The sequence below is a fragment of the Podarcis filfolensis genome (assembly GCF_964270895.1).
Source record: "Podarcis filfolensis genome assembly, chromosome: 14".
NCBI lineage: Eukaryota > Metazoa > Chordata > Lepidosauria > Squamata > Lacertidae > Podarcis > Podarcis filfolensis.
This window is the reverse complement of record NC_139616.1, coordinates 16425114-16447001: the sequence shown is the minus strand read 5'-3', so window position 1 is coordinate 16447001 and position 21888 is coordinate 16425114. Positions and strand designations below refer to the sequence as shown.

General features: G+C 44.8%; 1 protein-coding gene across 1 annotated transcript in view; it reads right to left on the bottom strand.

Annotated features, from left to right (window-relative positions):
* Positions 1–14256, bottom strand: part of CTXND1 (cortexin domain containing 1) — a 35455-nt gene extending 21199 nt beyond the window's left edge. Inside the window, exon 1 of the mRNA XM_083587129.1 lies at positions 13500–14256. The gene's annotated coding sequence lies outside the window, so the exon portion shown is untranslated. The remainder of the gene's footprint in view (positions 1–13499) is intronic.
* Between the last annotated feature and the right edge of the window lie 7632 nt (positions 14257–21888).

Here is a 21888-nt window from a genome sequence, read left to right as displayed (position 1 = left end):
TTTAAATGACTTTGCGGATGGAAACATTTAATAATGGCTTTAATTACCAGTCTGGTTCAGTGTTTGGAACCAGTTAGTTGAACGGAGATGCACAAGGAAGGCTGCAGATCTAAACATTAAATCTGGCTTCGTTTCAGAGTAGGATAAAACTCCGTTTGCCTGGGGTGCGTCAAATCTCAATAAAAACTATAATTCGTGTGATGGAAGTTAGCAGGGTTGACTTGTGTGGGAGATGATGCTTTGGAGAAAGTTTAATGTTTAACTCCAGAACGAGGCAGGAATTAATTCAGAAGAGACCACCCATCCCATCCTGATTACTGGGATTTTTGCAAAAGCGAGGCTTTGTCCTCAAGCCCAACGCCCCAGGCAATTGCCTACCCCTGAATCTGACCCTCCTATGGTTTTGCTCTAGTGTGGCTTTTAAGCAGAGTTTATTCCAGACCTGCTTTATGATAATACAAGCAAAGTGGAACTTGCAATAAAATGCTGCAGTACACCTTTGCCTTCCTGTTCTGGGTTCTAGCCAGGGTTCTTGCCCTCTTCCAGAATACTCCATTCCACCACCACCTTTCCATTTCCAACTGATGCTCAATGTACCATTGCTACTGAGCAGATTTCCACATTCCTATGAGAAGTATTCTGCAGCTACTTGATGGAATAATTCCTTCCTAAGTCAGCTCCTGGTTCTGCAGTAAGAAATAACTATTGTAGTCTAGCTGGAAGCCCCTCGCTTTCACGGTTTGTACAGGGTCTCTCTGCGCCGTCAAAAGGGGAGACCCGTTCTGCCCATGTTGTTTTATGGGCTGTCTCCTTAATGTCACATTTGTGACGTGCCAAATCAATTACAGGAGGAGAGTTGTAAGTGGCTTGGGAAGGGGAAACAAATCATGAGGACGCAGATGAATTCTCTTCGATATTATCAATTAACGTGGGAAAATTAAGTCATTGATCACAGGAAGAAAGCAACTGAAAATAAGATTCGACGCAAATAGCCTCCAACTGTAACTTTCAATAGTTCTGGCATAGATTTTCTCGCTGGGTGTACCAGTTACTAGGGCACAGAGCTTGTGGCCCTCTGAAAGGTGTTGGACTTTCAGAAATGGAAATTCCCACAATTTGCACGTTCATCCAAAGTCAGGAATGGAAAGCAAGCAAGAAATACAAGCGGCCTTAGCTATCAATCAGCAAAAAAATGGGAAAATAGCGACATTATTTTCTGCTTTGTTATTTGCTATTCTCCTTTCACTGAAATTAATTACATAAGTGTCAAATGGAGCAGATAGAGTGGCAAACAGGATTAGTTCTGGCAGAATTAAACTGCAGTGGAACAGAAATGGTGCTGATTGCGACAAACCCAGGATGGGATGGAATTTACTGCCTCCTTGCATCCCTTGTTGGACCACAACTCCCATAATCTCTGACCATAATCTATATGGAGAACCACAGTTTCCTCATAGAAGACCCTTATTCCCCTCACAGTGCAGAGGTAGACTTAGGGGAGCACAGCTGGGTTGTCCACACAAGGGGTGTCACAGCAGTGACTTAGAATAGAAGGCAGAAGTTGGGGGGCACCAAATTTTTGGCATTGCCCAGGGCACCACTGCAGTTCGAAAGCCCAAAGCCCACCAGTGCACAGATCTATAATTCCCAAAGGGTTTAACAATCAGGCTCTCTTCCCAATGAAGTATGGGAACTGTTGTTCTCTGTGAGGGGAATAAGGGTCTCTTAACAGCTCTCGACACCTTAACAAACTAGAGTTCCAAGGATTATTTCTCGTGAATCATGACTGTTTAAAGTGATATGCTAATGCTTTAGTGTTTTGGGCAGGTGGGGTCTGAGTGTGTGTGTGAAAGAGCATTAGAGGAGGCACCAGCAGGAGGAAGAGGCGGAGCCACCAGCCATTAAGCTGTGCATCTTCCACGTTTGGCTCCGCCCCTGTGTCAGGGACCGTGCTGAGGAGGGCTGCACTGAGGAAGAATGGTTGGAGCCACCCCCTCCTCCTGATCCTGAATCTTCCCAGGAGCAGGAGGACAGTATAGATTTGGAACAGTGGTTTGCAGAGGGGCATAGTTCAGAAGGCAGAAGCTGGGAAATACTGGAGGGGAAACAGCTAGGAGAAGAAACACTAGAAGAGAGAGAGTTAACAGGTTCACAGTCTCTGGATAGTATCCGCCCCCCCCTTCCCCAAAGTCACGGAGAGCTCAGAAAGTGTCAGAACAGAAAGCGCAGAAGCTACAAGCTCAGATTACAAGACGCAGCAGTGACGTAGATTAATAGGAATGAAGGAGGGGGTAAGCCTTAATTGGGAGCACCGCCATTCTAGAGAGATGCGTTCTGTTGTCTCTCACTGTGATTATTAAATATTCTAAGTGGTAAGAAGACTCCTTTCCCTTTGTTCTGCTTCTCTACTGCCACGGGGGAGGAAGTCGATTCCCTGAAGCCTGGCTCCTCCTGACATCATGTGCATGATGTTGCCCCCCCCATTGCTCTTGCAATGTGGTGCCTCTGGACCTTGTAGGGAACATTTCCTCTCCCTGGAAACCTGATATCGCAGTCCTGGCAAAGGCACGCATCAGGTGGATGGCTGGTGCTTGGAAAGTGGAAAGCGGGAGTTCAAAAACTTTTGAGTTGCTATCATGCTGCAGTGGAGTTGCTGGCTATCGATTGCCCTTGCCTGTTGAAACACGAATGGGGTTTGATTGGGGCTGCAAACTGCCAGGCAACTGCAAAGCCAATGGGCTGTGAAATGCTGACCTCGCAACAACGGAGACTTTGATTGTATAGGTCCTTCCTCATTAAAGGAGACGGGAATTTTGTTTCATCTCCTTGTTCAAGAAAGGCAATGCCATTTCTGGCTCAGTCATTAATTGTCAGCAGTGGTAGGCATTCAACCTTTGCTGATAGTGACAACCGGGAGATGCCATTATTATAAAAAATGGTATTTCTATGAACCTGCTGTGAGCTGGTTCATGGAGAAACCAAACTCCTCTTCCTATGGCAAGAATGTTAATAGAGCCGTATTTCACTCAGAGTACCCCGAGGCACCGTTCCGAGTGCGAAGCTTGGCACCATTGATTTTTCCATTCTGCAAAGATCCCCTTTTGAATGGTTTGTAATTTACAGAAGCTAAAGGGCCAGCTCAGAGGCTTTCCCTTCCTGCAACTGTGCCTCTATCTGCCCATAGCAAAGTTTCATTCAACTCGCTGCACTAACAAGATAGCTACTTGCGATATTTATCCCTCTTGCCTATTAAGAGCAGAACTAAAATTTGAACATTATAACGACGGGCAAATTTCCATCTCTCGGTTCAGTTCCCCACATTTCTGCATCACATTGCAGTTTTTTTTAAAAAAAGTTCTCATGCAAATTGTCAGCATTTTAGTGCAATTTTCTCCTAGTGTACAATTTTTGTTTGCAAAAGGTTTTTTCTTTTTTTAGTGTATTTTTATCTTGCATTTTTATGTTTTGAACCATCCTGAGATCTATGGATGAAGGGCATTCATTGGCAATAAAAGTTGGGGTCCTGGCTAGATCCAAATAGCACTCAGTGTATGCAACACGTTGTTTTATGAGAGCTTTGGCCTGTTCGTATCCCATGCTGAGTAGAAAACCTGGGGAGAAGCCCAGGGTTGAGATTTTAGAGGTGTTACTAAAACAGGCTCCTCCCGTTTCAGCCTCACTCTGGGCTTGGTGGCGTAGGAAGGGGGGTGCGGTGGGTGCGGGTTGACCCGGGTGTCGTCACTGAGGGGGATTGACAAAATGGCAAAAATATGACACTCTTTTTGAAAAAATAATATTATTTTAAACGAGTTTAATAACTTCGTCTGACAATTAATTGACCTCAACAAATCAGCATAATATGTATTGAAACTTTTTAGTTCAGTCAACAAATGCAACGAAACGCGGCTGAACTCGACGCTGTGTAGTGGAGAGTGTATGGATAAGGAAAGGGAGGGGTGTTTCTTTCCGCCGAAGTCTGCCTCTGCAGTTTGTACTCGAGTGGGACGTATTTTTCCTTCTTCTAATACAGGGGTCACCAACCTAAGGCCCATGGGCCGGAAGCGGCCCGTGGAGGTCGTTTGACCGTCCCACAAGCCGCCCGCGAACCGAGCCGCCCGCTCGCACACTGTGCTAAACCAGTGCAGCGTGGCGCAGAGACTCTCTTCCACTGCGCTGGAAATCATGTCTGTGCACACGCAGACTCCAAAAATGGCATCTGTGCAGACGCAGATGCCGAAAATCGCAGGCACAGACATGATCTGGCCCACAGAGGGTTAAACCTTGCTGACCCCTGTTCTAATAATTTCAGTGTGTGTGTGGCAAGAAGTTTTCCACACCGGGTACCACCTGACCTTGCTACGCCACTGTCTGGGCTTCGACCACCAGCAGGCATGCCTCTGTTGCCTGCCTCTGCTCTTGCTGCACGCCAACAGGTAAAAGGTGCAGGTGAATTCACTTTGCATGAAGAGACCATTGTGGCTTGAAAGAGCCAGAGTTCAGGGGCATCCAGGCGGCCAGTTTGCTAAGCATTCATCCTGTTGCGTTTGTAGGGAAATTATGCAATGTTGCATCGTAGCAAGTGTTACCTCACACCTTCCGGTGCATTCCCCAGTCGCTTTCCTTAAAATGCATTTTTCTGTGTGTGAAGCAGGTTTGTTGTGCAAAAACCTCCCAGTCAACTATAATTGGACAGCGTGAGTTTGCCAGCATGCGACTGCTGTTGTTTTCGGGTGGGATTCACATTGGAAGCACCCATAGGAAATCCAGGCGGTTTTTCCTCAGTTTCCTGAAGGTCAGTTCATGGTCGTGTGAGGCATTCAGCTCAGGAATCATTAGCAATCACTCCTCTAGACGCTCCCTAATTCCCCCCACCCTTTTTTTGCACATGAACTGTTATTCTGAGCGACGCTACAATTTTCGCTTAGAAAATGGAGAGTAAATTATTTTTTGCTTCCCTTTAGGGGAAACTGCTCAGTCAGCAACATTTGGAAAGTGTTCAGCGGGAGCCCTTTAATGCTCCTTGAACATTACTGCACTGCTGTTTGAAACACACCCTGTCTAGAGATTTTTTATTTTTATTTTTGCTTTTAAAGGGGGGGGAGACTGTAGCATTAAAGGCAGTTGCAGGGGGTTGAAGTGAGTTGCCTTATTGGAAAGAATGGAACAGCAAACTTTGCAATTGAGGAGGAAAAGCAATGATAACGGATGCATGCAGGTTTAATTAGCTAAAGAAGAATTGCTAAAACATCTCTTGGGAGCCAAAGACTCCAGATGGTTGTAAAATCACCCAGAAGTTCCCTAACGTTCAGTAACAGAATTGGAATGAAAAATGATTATTACGTCACACTCCCTTCTCCAAAGACCGCAAGTTGTTATATGTATGTGTGTACAACTGCAACTTTTAGGCAGCTAGTCTCTGTTCAGACGTAACAGGAAACCAGTAGTTTTGCCCCAGCAAATGAATGAGCCTGCCCGAGTCTTGGGCTTGCATATTTGTTTCCTTGCTTTCTTCCTCTTTCACACACTGGAGGAAAAGATTGGAAGCGTCCACTTTTAAACTACCTACAGCAGAGCTTTCCGAACCGTGTGTCATGACACGTTAGTGCAGGGGTCAGCAAACTTTTTCAGCAGGGGGCCGGTCCACTGTCCCTTAGACCTTGCGGGGGCCTGGAATATATTTTGGAGGGGGGGGGGGAATGAACGAATTCCTATGCCCCGCAAATAACCCAGAGATGCATTTTAAATAAATGCATACATTCTACTCATGTAAAAACACCAGGCAGGCCCCACAATTAACCCAGAGATGCATTTTAAATAAAAGGGTACATTCTACTCATTTAAAAACATGCTGATTCATGGGCCAGATTTAGAATGCGATTGGGCCGGATCCGGCTCCTGGGCCTTAGTTTGCCTACCCATACATTAGTATGTCAGCTGCAGTGTGCAAGTGTGTCTCGTGAACACTCCCCACTCTCTTCCCGGGGCTGGAAAGGGGTTAGTTTAACCTCCGATTTGCTAGTAAAACTGAATTACTGTGTCGCGAAATGATGCATGTCTAAAAAGTGTGTCACCAACACGAAAAGCCACCAACATGGAAAGCTCTGGCCTACAGGATACCATATAGCTGAACTTGGTGGTTTGTAAACCATGGTTAAACCCAAGATCTGAAACTTGGAGCAGCCAACACAGTGCCCTCCTGATGTTGTTGTACTCCAACTCCCACCAGCCCCAGCCAGCATGGCCAACAGCCAGGAATGATGGGAACTGTAGTCCATCAATGCCTAAAAGGCCATAGATTTCTCATCCCTGGTTTAAATAAACCATAGTTCCTTGGATTCTGACACTATGGTCAATAGTGGCTAGCTTAAAAGTGGGAGCTTTAATTTTGTTATCTGGAATGAAAGAGGCAGAGAGGGAGAGGTTCACCTTGGGCCATACATTATTTCTCAGTCTAATCTACCTCAAAGGGTTGTTGTGAAGATAAAATGGAAGGAAAACCTCATTGTTCACCATTCTGAGCCTTTTGAAGGAGGATGGGATGTGAGCATAATAAATAATGATGATGCCCTGGCTAGAAGGCAGAGCTTTGAACTGGAAAATCCTCTGTTTGGTGGGGAAAACCCTCCCCCCCCCCAACTCAGTAATTCATTAAATGCTTTTTGCTTATCTATAGCAATAAATCATTAGTCTACAATCTCACCAATTTTCTTTCCCTCTGCCTGCATTATTTATTTTAATTTTCTTTCAGTAGATTTATAGCTATTTTTTTTCCTGCCCAGAAAAGACAAAGCAGCTAAGAATCTCATTACATCCACCAGACATACAGTAGAAACATTTAAGATGCCGTAACAAAAACAAGTAGCATTAGCAACAAGTTGTTTGCAACCAAATAAAAGGAGTAATTAATCACAGGCCCAGAACCTGCTAGAAAATGATAGGTACGTCTTAACTGTCCATTAAAAAGCAAGCAAAGATGACACCTGGTGGATCTCCCCTCGAAAGTGTTCTACAATCTTGGGGCCACCACAAAAAAGACCCCATCTCCTCTGCCCATCTACCCTGCCATTCATGATAATGGGACTCAGAGCAGGATTCCGGATGATCAGGAACTTTTATATGGAGAATGGTGGTTCTTGAGGTTTCCTGGGCCTAAGGAAGTTTAATTCAGTTTGCATTTTAAGTAGAAAGTTCATAATTCACACTTTCCCAAAAGGACAAAATAAGCAAAAAAAAACCAGCCATACTTTGAAGCTCGCACTTCTCTAAATATTGCACATGTCAGTTGTGCGTAAGTGGGGAGATGTGTATACGATATGCAAACTGAGATCTCCGGTGTTGAGTTAGGATGGCTATGTAGCTAAAATAGGGCTGCTAAGACAACAGGGAGTGTTGTATCCTTGAAGGTGGAGACCCTAGATTTCTGTAAGTTGGGAAAAAATAGTGGGGAAACCTAAGGGGGCTACTTTTTTCCTGGGAAAAAAAAAAGAAATAGTGCAACGAGGGCTGAGAATTCAGTGACCACAGAATGCTGGGTGTCTGTTGTGGGGAGGTGGAAGAAACTACCCTGGAATGGAGCATCCCCCTAAAAGGGCTTGGCTGGCTGGTGCCTTAAACAGGATGCAATATTAAGGACGTTTCGACAGCAGGCAAGTTTCCTTGAAAGATGGTTTGGCTGCTGCTTGTGATCTTGTTCTGTCTGCTGGGGTGAACTTGCACAGCTTACATGATTTATGTAATTAATTAACGTAAATTAGATCAGTTACATTGTCATTAACATTATTCCAGCCCATTTCTATACCATTCCATATGCTTAAAACAGACTTTTTGGACACAAATTTGGTTTGTGTCGCTTGCGATTGTGTGCATTTGCCAGTTGGGTGGGTGATATTCAGTTTGGCATTCCCCCCCCCCCAAATTGCTCAACAACTCTGGTCAACTCCCTCAACAACTCTGTGCCATCTCCCCCCATTTTCTTGAATTTGATGCCCCCCAAATAGGAAGCGTCTTATACACGGGGGCGTCCTATAGATGGAAAAGTACGGCACTTATATACAATGTTTTTTTTCAGCCGGAACTCAGCAGAATGCAGTTCTGGCTCCTCTCAGGTAGGCACCATTGCCATTCTAAGAGAATGAGAGAGGTGTTCACGGTGAGTTCTGACACCTCTTTTTCTAGAAAAACAGCACTGAATACACACACAGAGAGACAGGTGTTATGTTGCTGCTCTAGTTTTGAGAAGGCAACAGAAATTTAAGCGCTTGCGCTCGTCGAATAGGTCAGGTCCAGGAAAAGAGAGTAAGTTGTAGCATAATGACAACAAAGAGTCACTTCTGGAAAAAAACAAATGGTTGCAAGTTCCCTCAGTTCAAATTGCATGCAGATTCCCAATTTTTGTTTTTGGTCCCCACCCCCGCACTCCCAATCACTTTAACGATTCACATTTCATTTCCCCCATCTGGAGACTTTCAGCCGTATAAACAGTTTTACCTGTCTTTCCTAACTCTCCTTCTGTTTCCTCAGGTCACAACAGATTTGACTTCTAGAGAAATGCTTTTCAGAGGTAAGTGATACATGGAATAATCTTTTGTACAATGTTGTTCTTTTCCATTAAAGTACAGTGGTGCCTCGGGTTACATACGCTTCAGGTTACAGACTCCGCTAACCCAGAAATAGTACCTTGGGTTAAGAACTTTGCTCCAGGATGAGAACAGAAATCGTGCGGCGGCAGCAGTGGGAGGCCCCATTAGCTAAAGGGGTGCTTCAGGTTAAGAACAGACCTCCGGAGCGAATTAAGTACGTAACCAGAGGTACCACTGTACTGAATCCGCCAGATCATCACTTACACCCAGTGCTGTTTTTCTCAAAAGAGAGGTGCCAGAGCTTACCATTCATTAATTCATTCATTTATTGAATTTATATACCGCCCTATACCTGGAGGTCTCAGGGCAGTTCACAAAGAAGATCACAATATATAACAATGAAATAAAAACAATAATCCAATAACACCCCCCCCCAAAAAAGAGCCACCTTTTAAAGGCTATAGGATGTTGACAGTGCCGGATTTACGTATAAGCTAAACAAGCTATAGCTTAGGGCCCCACTCTCTTGGGGGCCCTCAATAAATTTAAAGGAAAAAACAACTGGATGTACATTTCCAAAATATAAGATAATATAAAAAATAAAAATAAAACCCACATACAGCAACAGTGTCTTGTGTTGTGCAGGCTCCTATGATATAAGTAATGCTAGCCTGCTCCCTAAAATATCACTGGTTTGCTATTATTATTTCATGTTATAGCAAGTTTCTAGAGACTAGATTATGAGCCTTTGTAAATTGTGTTTCTAAAGGAACTTTTGTTATTGCCCAATGCCAATGTGTTTGCATTATTAAATTTGTTATGAATAAAAAATCATTTTAAGTTAGAGCTTAAATTTTTTTTCACTATTAATATATTTCTTATTTGTATTTCACTATTAATATACTTCTTCTTAATTGTATTTCAGTTCAACAATTACTTTTATAAAATACATATTTTGTGATGTGCAAATGGCTTTAGATACCTATTAGGTCCATAAATTACCATACAGCATATATTCAACACAAAAAAACCAGCAACAATTTGTTGTTGACAAAGGACAGCTGGACATATAAAGGGCCCCATTATCTTCAGTAGCTTAGGGACTCATCAAACCTAAATCCAGCCCTGGTTGTTGATCAGGTCAAGGGAAGGCCTGGTAGAAAAGGAACATTTTTGCCTGGTGCCTAAAGATGTACAATTAACTCTTCCCTTGTTTTCGGAGCTGTGGACAAATCATTATCTAGTTCTGTATTGACTGGCAACAGCTCTCCAGGGCAGGCTTTCTCAAACTCGACCCTCCAGATGTTTTGAGACTACAGTTCCCATCATCCCTGACCACTGGTTCTGCTAGCTAGGGATCATGGGAGTTGTAGGCCAAAAAACATCTGGAGGGCCGAGTTTGAGGAAGCCTGCTGCAGGGTTTCAGGCAGGCTTCTCTCCCAACTTTACCTGGAGATGCTGAGAACTCAACCTGGGACTCCTTGCAGGCAAGGCAGATGCTCCAACACTGAGCTATGGCCCTTTCTATCAAAATTCTCCAACCTATTTGTGGGTGGAGAAATTGGGGGTGCCATTTCACTGAACTTCTCCAGGGGAAGGAGAAACTCGCCAGCACTTTGTCAAAGATGGAGGCTCATCATTAGCAGGGACAGTTATTGCTGGTTTTTTTCTAAAAAACCTAATATTTGTTTTCGCTGCCACTTCAATGAAGGAGAGAATCAGCAAAGGTGTTGGCAGCCTGGCAGCTATTTTGCTTCCTCCACAAATTCCCCAAACCTTGCATCATTTTGGGGGTATCGTTTGCGTGAAATGGTCACCACCACAAAACATGGTGAAGAATATTCTGCCCAGTGACCACATTTTTTCTGGAGCAGGGAGGGGGGAGAAGGAGAAAACTATATCTCCATAAAAAGACCTCTGAGAAATGTTGAATCAGATCTGCTTGCAACTCAGGGAGGGGGGCCTCCAACTTTTGTAGGACTCCCCCCAGCCCCCAGCAAGCTATTTATTTATTTAACAAATTTTATATTTCGCTTGATTGTAATAAAACCTCTAAGCACCGTACAAAACTATTGACAAAAAAAATGACCTATGAATGATGGGAGTGGGAGGGCTACACATTTCTCCTCCCTGCCGTAATCAATAAAACACATTGATAAATTGTATGTTAAATGGTTATTCACTGCTGAATGTATAAAGCACATTCAGAGACCCTTGTGCATGCTAATACGTATTGTGCAATACGATAAGCTGCAATCCCATGCCTGCAAAAATGGCAGTAAGGATGGAGAGATCTGCCCATTTTGGTTCACTAGGTTTCTCGTTTTTCCAATTTTAAATTCAGTTCTCCACATGTTGCAGCCCTTTGTGAGATATATAGATAGACAGATAGACAGATAGATGATAGATAGATATAATCCTCATGAAAATTCATCAGCCTTTTAGTGTGAATTTTCCAAAACAAACACACTTTTTAATGCAGTTTTGACCAATGTACCAGTTTTTGGTGAGCAACCTTCCCTAATAGAATGGCTCTTGTAGGTTATTTTCACTAATATATTCATTTGTTATGCATACCTTCCTTTGATATATGCATTTTTGTAAACGTTGACTGGGAAACTGTGTCGCAAATACGGATAAGGGCGAATTTTGAAGGATAGCTGTGTTTTGATTCATAAATAGTTTCGGAAAGTGTGGATTTGATGGGTTCGGCTTGAAATGCATTTTCAATCAAATTTCTCCTGCATCCCTAACTTGGGAGTAAACCCCATTGAAGGCAATGTGATTAACATCTGGCTAGGCATGCATAAAATTTTGCTGTATATTGTCATCCTGCATCTAAGCAGCATCCAAACCCTGGCCATCCTGGTGTCCCTGAGAAGCTAAGGGCATCAAGCAATTGGGCATCATCTTCTGCTTCTCATCCCAATGCCCACAGTTCATATGTGTGCTGCCTCTGAACATGAAAGTCTTATCTGGGTACCATGTTCCTCTTAGACCATGAATCCATTTAACTCATGGTCATCCATTGCTACCTCTTAAAGGAATTAACGACACGTGTTGAGTTTGCACTGTGTGATTATGAGTGGGTAGATAAGGACATAGAAAGTTGCCTTATACTATGCCAGGCAGTGGATCTCTCTAGCTCCATCATTGCCTACACCAGCTGGCAAAAGCTCTGCCTATGTGATCCAGCTGAAGATTGAAGCTGGGACCTCTTGCATGCAACACAAATGCCCTACCACTGAGCTAATCGCTCCCTCTTCTCCAAATGAAAGGAACATAAGAAAGTGCCTTATACTCAGACCATTCGTCCACCTGGTTCAATATTCTCTATACAGGCTGGCAAGGTTTCTCGGGGGTTTCTAGATTACTTTCTCCACCTTACCTGGAGATGCCAGGGATCCAATCTGACCCCGTCTGCAAGCAAGGCTGCAGCTCTAACCACAGGTGCATTGCAACTAAACTTGTGGTTCCACAGGACTATACAAAATGTCACCAGATTCTGTGGAATCAACTCAGTAAATCTGGACTAGGGGAAATTAACATATTCCTTTGCAACAGATGAGGAGAAGGTCCATTGAGATTCAGATTATCACCCTTTCTACTTTCTCATTGTTACTTTCACTGTTGCAGTGGAATAACTTTAATGTCTGACTTTTTCTTTTTCTGCAGTTTAATGGGTTTTGTCAGACTATATACAAAGTCCCATTTGAAAGGGAAACCTTTTCTTATTTCTCCATCACAGGAGAAAAGCTATTAAAAACTTCCTTATAACCACTTAATTAAAAAAAAGAAACCAGTTATACACACAGTATATGAGAAGAAATAGCTATAAGCCCTTGATGTTGTAGTTTCTCACTACAATTACTTCTTGAGAGAATCCATCTGCAATCGTGTGAATATTTACTTTGGAATAAGCTTTGCAGAAAACAGAGGCATTTGTATTCCAATAAACAGACACAGACTCAGGCTGTAAAGCTCACGAGAAGTTTTAAATAGCATTCCCTTCACAAAAATAGATTCGAAAGACTAACGTTATTGTTATATTTAATGCTCCTTGCTGAATTTTGGCAGCAAAAACAAATACATTTGTGTAACAGGGATAAATACAGATCATTCACTTTCATTGTGTTGAGACTTTAACAGTGTGATTTCCTCTATACGTTTTTTTAAAAAATGGCTATGTGTGGTTTTAAAAGATGAACATATTTCAAGCAGTAAGATGTTCTTTTTTAAAAAAGAAATCCTCATGTTGGTCTCTTTAGTGATGTAATGATGAATTAATATCATGAATTCATAATAAAATAATTCAAAATGGGTTCTATAGTTTCAGAGTTAGAGACACACAGACACACACCCCAAATCATTGAGGCTGAGATATTGTGGCAGGCCTACTTTTAGAATCCAAACTCTTATCTTCTCTGCAACTCCCGCTTCATTGAAAAGAAACAGATTCTTTGCTCCATTACAAACTTTACATCCCACCATGACCCACTCTCTGTCAAAACACTGGTAATGCCATTTCTGAACATCTGCTTCAGTACACAAACATGCATTTGCTTGAAGTATCCTTTGCATGAAAGCTTATAACAAAATTCACCTGCAACACACACCCTCAGGTAGAACAAACTGGAAACTGATCACAGGCACTGTAGTCAAATACAGAATCTCATTCTCCATCAAAGGAGCCATTCCCGGATATTGACAAATGGAACTCAGCGATTGCCTGTTTTTCAGTGGGAAAGTCCTTGTACAGTCTCAGAGCTTCAGTGCCAATCCATACACACAGTTTTGTCTCACAGTCAACAGCTTTTGCTATTTGCAAAATGCAGAGTACATACAGGTGAGCAGAGCTAGCAGGCTACAAAGCAACCCTTTTCTCTAGGAAACAACTGGGGGAAAATAAGAGTTACCAACCTCTCAGAACTTGTTCAGTCCAGGAGTACCAAGCAGCGAGCTCTTCCCTGCGACGTGTCGACGCGATACAGAATCTTTGAGCATCCTTGCATAGCGGTGAAATTCCTCCAGCTGATCCAAGAAACCCCAGAGGACCAATGAGAGATTCCCCTTCTCCTCTTGACACCAGCCCACGTCTGGAAGCTGCCTCCCCACTCCCTTTGTTGCCACAAAGCAGCCAGGTTTTCCCAGTTGCTAACTAATTGCAGGAAACCGTCTCTGCTGCAATATCAGAATCGCTTGCTGCATTGGGCTCGCGGTGGATCGAGCGGGGCTGATCTTCCGAGCGACACCTGCTTGTGTCAAGCCAGAGGGGCTCCCCCTCCTCCTCCTCTTCTCTTCGGCACAATTCACCTCCTGGGGGGCTGCGTGTTCCTGATCATCACATCCACGCCACTGTCCAGGGCTTTGCTGTCTGCAGTCCCTTGCTTGCCCTAGCCAGAGGCTGTGCAAACAGCCCATTGAGGGGAAAGGAGCTAGATGCACAGCACTGAGGACCAGATAAGAAAGATGGGGAGATTTTTAGTTTTGCATCAGCCCAATGGCATCACCGTGGTACCATTTGAAAAAGACCCTTTGCCTGCTTTATACCTTTATCCCTCTCCCCCACCCCCTTATAATTTGCATGCAGAGCCAGAAAGCCCAATTTTCCAGCACTTCCCCCTCCCCACATCATAGCAAGCAATAGAGAGCAAAGGAGGAGGGTTAAGTCTTGTAATGCATTGTATTTTGAGTGGGGAGGAGGAATTAGAAGTTATTTCTTTGTCCAGGCTTGTGCACAGTGAACGAGTACAGGAGTGGAGGGGTCAGGAGGAGAAAGCACATCAGACAAAATTGAAATTGAAATCCAAGGACCAGATTACCATTTTGCGCTCTTTAATACATGTTTGAAAGCTGGTGACTTGTCCCTTGAAGCAGCAGCGGCGGGTCCCTGATCTAGAGCCTGCTTTTAACAGCCGCTGAGAATCATGAAGCATCTATTGTGGATTTACACTGCAATTCTATGCATATGTTTTTTTTCTTGTAAGTCCCTCTGTGTTCATTCCTAGTAAGTTTGCTTAGGATTGCAGCTTTATTGTCCAAGGGCCCCCCCTCCAGACTGGTGTCTTGGATACAATCATGGTGCATTCATGCTGGAATTAAACGGGACTGTTCACACATCATTTCGCTTTATTTGTTGGCTCTGTGATGCTTCCCCAATGTTGCCGCAACATTGCCATCATTGCCATCTGAAAGGGCAGTCTTGTACTATATTGCAACAGAAGATGGGGCAAAAAAACCCCAGCAACCCAGTACAAAATTGTGGCATAAAAAGTTACAGGATTTCAGCAGGATGTTATGGGACATGCACTGATTGAAAACCCAGCAGTGTGTCCACCCCAAAACTTTTGCAGGAACATACTGCAATAGTGTGATGGCTTATAACTGTCCAGATACCATCATGATCACAAATATTCATGGATGCACAGTAGAAAGGATACCTGGAGGGCCCCTAGCTTAAATAATAAACTCTTTTTTGTCCTCCCCACTTCCTTGAGTGGGGAGAAGTTCCAGGACCACCTTTTGGCATCCTTTCCCAAGGAGAGATCACAAGACGAACTCAGTATTACAAAGCAGAGCATATAGGGGCAAGCAGTATAGCAGATCTAAGATACAGAGGAAAGAATCTGCCCCTGGCTAGGTGCCTTCAGCTCAAAACTTCTCTGGCTCACTCTGTTTCAAAAGTTGGGTTGCTACCAGACGGTCAGCATTTTGAAGGAGGGATTTAAGCACATCCCAGAAATGTTGGCTTATACAATTAAAGGGAATCGGAGAGCTGTGTTACCCTGGTGCAACAAATCCACTTTAGAAAAGGAACATGCTTTCTGCGGCTGAGATTGTGACAGGGAAATGCATTGTAAATGGTGGAATGAATGAAGAGCAGAAAAGCTTATAAAGCGCACACACACACATAAACACCCAAGCAGGGAAGGGCTGACAGTGCATCTGCCTCATGTGCAAAAGCTCTTAGGTTCAATCCCCTGAAAATGCCCCCTTTCTGAAATTCTGGAAAGTCGCTGCCAGTCAGTGTAGACAATACTGATCTAGATGAACCTATTCCAGCCCACTATATACCGTAGTATGACTCAGCATAATGTTATTGCCAAAAACCCCAAAACAAAGCAAATTTGCATAAATGTGGCATGTGCTAATTGATATGAATAGATGCACATTTTGCAATAATTACTGTAATTTAAGTAAAAATGCAAAAGCTGTCACCACGGTGGGGAAGAGTGATTAGGTGACCTGGTCCAGGTGTTGCCAGCTGCTAATGGGCCATGCCAATTACTCTGATGTCCTTTCTTACGGTTCTTGATCTTTAAACCAGACTTAGACTGGGGACAACAACAACTCAGAAGAAGAAGAGTTTGGATTTGATATCCTGCTTTATCACTATCCTAAGGAGTCCCAAAGCAGCTAACATTCTCCTTTCCCTTCCTCCCCCACAACAAACACTCTGTGAGGTGAGTGGGGCTGAGAGACTCCAGAGAAGTGTGACTGGCCCAAGGTCACCCAGCAGCTGCATGTGGAGGAGCGGGGAAGCGAACCTGGTTCACCAGATTACGAGTCTACTGCTCTTAACCACTACACCACACTGGCTCATGTCAAGAAGTCCATGGATGGGCAACTGAGGGCCAAATGGGACTTTCTGTTTGGCCCATGGACTCTCCCCAGAGTATGCCTCTCACCAGACCTGCTTTGCCCCCTCAGTGGGTATTTTTGTCCAGCTGGAACATGTCCTTGAGCTCTGATGAGAGAGATGTGTGGGGTATAAAGATGCTAGCCTAACAAACGAAGGTAAGATCAACATCTGTGGCTTCGCCTCGTTTACCTCCAGCCCTGCTCACAAATGGCACATGGGCCCCAGGACGTTGCCCTCATGTTCCCCACAGAGCTGTCCTCTGTCAAGTAGGACTCACAGCTACCTTATTGGTGGCACAGAGATCTTTCTTGCCTGGGAAAAGCAACAGAGAAGCCTCAGACTGCCAGAACGCGGAGAGAGCTCCTTTTATTAAGGGAAACTTGCCTTTTGTGTTGCCGATAGTGTTTCTCATATCTTGGCAGCAGTTGCAAAGGGTAGTGAGAATCCTGTGCCTTCTAGTAAGTGTTGCATTATTATTACACTGGGCAACAATTTTTTACTTTTTGAATGTTGTCTAGATTTCTACAACTGATTTAGAATATTTTTGCACTGCTGAATCAGGAAATGGCATCCGTTTCTCTCCATCATGTCAGGTTTACTGTAAACTGAATGATGGGCATTGATAAAGGTAAGTACACGTAAATTGCATGTTGCTTCACCATTTTTCAAACTTCAGGGCTTGAACTTCCGTTTCTTGGAACTCCTGGAATGCTCAGCAGCAGGGAGGTCTCTCTTCAGAGTCCAACAGTCGTCAGCCATCATGACTGCGTCCTAGCGACCCTGATACCTGGTCTCCATCTCTTTCATGTCCTGATGGAATCTCTGCCCCTGCTCGTCACTCATTGAACCCAGGTTCTCAGGAAACTGGTCCATATGTGAAAATAGGTAGTGCATCTTGACGCTCATGTTGCAGCCCAGGTTTCTGAAAGCAGTCAGCATGTTGTTGACAAGTTCTGCATAGTTTCTGGCCTTATTGTTGCCAGGAAAGTTCTTCACTACCAGAACAAATGCCTTCCACGCTTCCAGTTCCACTTCGTTCATTGAGTTTCCGAACTCTGGATCTCTGATGAGCTGACGGATCTGAGGACCGTCAAAGATGCCAGCTTTCAACTTCTCCATGGTCAATCCTGGAAAAGCCTGGCACAAGTAAGTGAAGCAGTCGCCATCCTTGTCCAGAGCCTTGGTGAACTGCTTGATTAAGCCGAGCTTGATTTGCAGCGGTGGGAAGAGTATTCTGTCTCTGTCCACCAGAGGGTCGTTGATGACGTTCCTTTCTTTGCAAGGCACCAATTCCTCCCGTACAGGCCAGTCCTTCTTCGTGTAATGCTGAGCATGGTCCCTACTATCCCACATGCACAGAAAACATGGGTACTTGGTGAAGCCAGATTGTGGTCCCAACAAAAAGTTCACCATCTTCAGGTCAACACAAATAAACCACTTATGCTGATCATAACCAATTTTCTCCAGCACACACTTCACCGCTTCATAATTCTCCTTCAGTGTACTTGAGTGAGCCAGGGGTATAGAGGCAAACTGGTTGCCGTTGTGTAGCAGAACACATTTCAGTGATCGCTTGCTGCTGTCAATGAACAGTCTCCAATCTTTGGGTTCGTACTGTGGCACTCCAAGCTTGAGCAGAAGCTGCGCAATATCTGCACAGTACACCAAGTCCTTCTCTTCCGAGAAAAAACGGAGGTACTCTTGATGCCTGTTGTGGAAGAAGCTGATGCGAGCACTGTCAGAGAGGAGGTTTTTTTCCTTCAATCTGGATGCCAACAGTTCGGCAGAGTCCTTTGACAAGCTGAGGTTGCGAACTAGATCATTCAACTCCTTTTGGGAAAATGGATGTGGAGCATCATCTTCAAGAACCTTCATGTCCTTCAACACTGGAGGCATCTTCGTCACTAATGTCAGGAAGTTCTCCGAAGATAGGCACTGGAATTTAATCACAATGAGCTACAGGATGACATGCTGATTGAAGATCAGGATACTTCGTGGGGCGGCTGTCCCTTTAACTTAGTTTTGATCCCCCAACTTTATGCTTTGCCACACCAATTTATGGAAGGTTTCGAGGTTTTATGACTTCAAACTGATCCCTTTTCGACATAATCACCCAGAACTATCAGGCCTGAATACTTCTTGTCATTAAAATCATTTCCAATCAAAACAATTATTCGACATGGCATTTTACCCCCACCAACTTCTTCTAAAATGCTCCACACAAGCGTACATGTGAACAAAAACGTAAAAAATGACATGTGGCCATAGCTCAAAAACTTGACCTGATTGAGCAAAACCAATGTGATTTTTGGATTCAGCGCATCAGATTCGTCCTAAATCAGCTGAAAAAATGCAGACAACATATTTGTTGTTGACCAGTGTTATTATTATTCTGTCCTGCCAATAACTCTGACCTTGACAGGAACTATTTGAAGGGGAAGAAAGCCATATTTCACATCTATTTTTCTTTTTCTTTTATTATTTCACTCACTTGCTTCTCATGATTGGCTAACTGAAATGGATGCCTTGGCACATAGGGTCAGTGCGACATTAATTCAATAGCCAGCCCCCGGCCTATTAGTGGGATTTAACTTTAGGGATGATCTGAAAAACAAACCACAGCTGAAACGAGCTCTGATTTCTCAATTTGTGCCTTGGGACATAGCTTTACGCTTGTGGTTTAGAAGCTTGTTGAGCCCGAGGGCCGCCTTCTCCTCTAGGTAACATTCCAAGGGCCACATGCCAGTGCTGCGCAGGGCCAGGAACAAAAGAATAAGGAGCAACAAATGTAAAATTTGCCTTCCTACGTTAGGTTAGTTGTTAGGCACACTCTCATATACCTCCTGATCCTTCTCTCAACATCAATTGGTACCACAAGGAGCCAGTGTCTGGCTGACAGTGTCCTACCTTTAAAAGCAGCAGATATCCTGTTCTGTTGGGTCTTGAGGTCCTTGAGGTGGTGGACACAGTCCAGCAGAGTCAGGTCAAGTCAAACAAAGTGACAGAAGCCAAACCAGCAGTAAATCACACCAAGTAAGCTGGAGTTAACTCTTTATTAGCAAAAAAGCAATCTGCACATGAGTGCAGCAATCCATCTCTGGTAGGTCTTACCCTCATGAAGCAGGTGCTGAGACTGCCTCCCCACAGCTGCCTAAGTCTCCTACCCTCCAGGGTTTCCCCCTAAGCAATCAGAGACTGTGCCTGCATGTCTGTATTTGCTCCTCTCATTTCATGCCTTTTCTGGTTCTGGAAGACTGGAAGGAGGGGAGCTTGCTGCAGCAGGAGGGGTAGACATCTATGACTCTTCACCAACCTGACTCATCTCTGCCTCTTGGTCTCTCTTGCTGCAGCTTCTGCCTCCAATTGTGGACTTCTCTCTGCCATAGACTCTCCTAGGTCACTAAGCCTCTTCAGCTTCCAGCACTTCCTCTTCTCCATCTTCTCCCTCTTCTTCCTCTGCCCACTCATCATTGACCCACCACAATTCCCCAGGGTCTGAGCCCTCTTCCTTTGGGGGTTGCTCAGCTGGTTCCTCCCACCATTCCTCTGCATCCAACCAGTCCATGCCTCTTGCTTGCCCGGGTGGAAGTTGCGAGTGTTGAGGTGAGCTGGGTATAGAAGCTGCTGACATCTGTGGGGCTGGAATGTCACCTGCTGTACAAAGGTAAGAGTCATTCTGTTGTCCCACCTGTCTTTGCCCCTGGCCCCCCCCCCGCCCACCCTTGGCATGTGGACCCTGGAAACTTGGCCTTGAGGGAGCCCTCCTGCTGACAAGGTGTAGATGTTACAAGAACTGAAGGCTACATCTTTCTTAATTATCGAAATGAGGTCTTGATGCATTGCGTTTTTACACTGTAGGCAGGAGACTTTACAAATTCTGTGCCACCAGGGACTTACAGGCTGTTTATTCTGAATCAATATTTGCAGAGGGGCCGCATTTCAGTGATAAAGCACTTGTTTTGCATTCAGGAAACGCCAAGTCAAAAGGTGATCTTGGATAGCAGAACTGGGAAATACCTTCGCCTGATGCCTCTGCCAGTTTGAGTGGTCAATACAGGGCTGGATGGACTAACGGTTTGATCTGGTGGTGTAAGATCAGCTTCGTAAGTTCCATATGAGCAATTCTTCTTTCAGTTTCATTCATTACAGTGGTACCTCGGGTTAAGTACTTAATTCGTTCTGGAGGTCCTTACTTAACCTGAAACGGTTCTTAACCTGAAGCACCACTTTAGCTAATGGGGCCTCCTGCTGCTGCCGCGCGATTTCTGTTCTCATCCTGAAGCAAAGTTCTTAACCCGAGGTACTATTTCTGGGTTAGCGGAGTCTGTAACCTGAAGCGTATGTAACCTGAAGCGTATGTAACCCGAGGTACCACTGTACTTGTTTTGCTGCATCTGTATTCTGCCTCCTTCTCCAAAGAATATAAAGCGCACCGTAGTGGTGGAGGAAGGGGGTTGGGTGGGTGCGGTCTGCCCCAGGTGTCATCACTGAGGGGGGGGGTGACAAAATGAGTTTTAAAAAAAAAACTGGACTCACGAAACTTTTTGGGAGTGTCGTGGTGGCTTAGGCGCCTGCAGGTTCTGCGTTGCCTGAAATGGCAGCGTGAGACTTGTGTCTGCCTACTGCCTCTCCCTCAGCCGCCCTACAACTGAGGGGGAGGCGGTGGAGAGGCACCAAGCGTTGAAGAGGCTCGTCCCACCCCCACGGGTGGCTCGCCCACCGCTGGCTGCAGGACGTGCCCCTGCACCAGGCACCCAAGCGGCTAGCTACGCCGCTGGCTCACCGTCCTCCCTCTCCCATTTCATCCACACAACAACCCTGTCAGGTAGAACAGTAACTGGCCCAAGGTCACCCAGTGAACTTCATGGCCATGTGGCGATTTGAACCCTGGTCTCCCCAGTCCTAGTTTGATCCTCTCACAGTGTCTTCAGCACGCACTCACAGGCACTACAGTGGTACCTCGGGTTAAGTACTTAATTCGTTCCGGAGGTCCGTTCTTAACCTGAAACTGTTCTTAACCTGAGGTACCACTTTAGCTAATGGGGCCTCCTGCTGCCGCCACGCCGCTGGAGCACGATTTCTGTTCTCATCCTAAAGCAAAGTTCTTAACCCGAGGTACTATTTCTGCGTTAGCAGAGGCTGTAACCTGAAGCGTATGTAACCTGAAGTGTATGTAACCCGAGGTACCGCTGTATAGCAAACTTAGATGTTGCTGTTCCCCCATCAAGTACACCTGCTCCCCCCTCCCAGCATGTTTTTCACAAAGTTTGGGAAAGTGGCTTTGTTTGTCTTTGGAGAGCCAGTGTGGTGTAGTGGTTAAGAGCGGTAGACTCGTAATCTGGTGAACCAGGTTCGCGTCTCCGCTCCTCCACATGCAGCTGCTGGGTGACCTTGGGCTAGTCACACTTCTCTGAAGTCTCTCAGCCCCACTCACCTCACAGAGTGTATGTTGTGGGGGAGGAAGGGAAAGGAGAATGTCAGCCGCTTTGAGACTCCTTCGGGTAGTGATAAAGCGGGATATCAAAACCAAACTCCTCCTCTTCTTCTTCTTCTTCTTCTTCTTCTTCTTCTTCTTCTTCTTCTTCTTCGGTTGGGGTTATGACTGCTTTTTTTGTCTATGACTTTTGGGAGAGAGGTTATTCTGCCTGGTTGTGTCTGTGTGTGCAG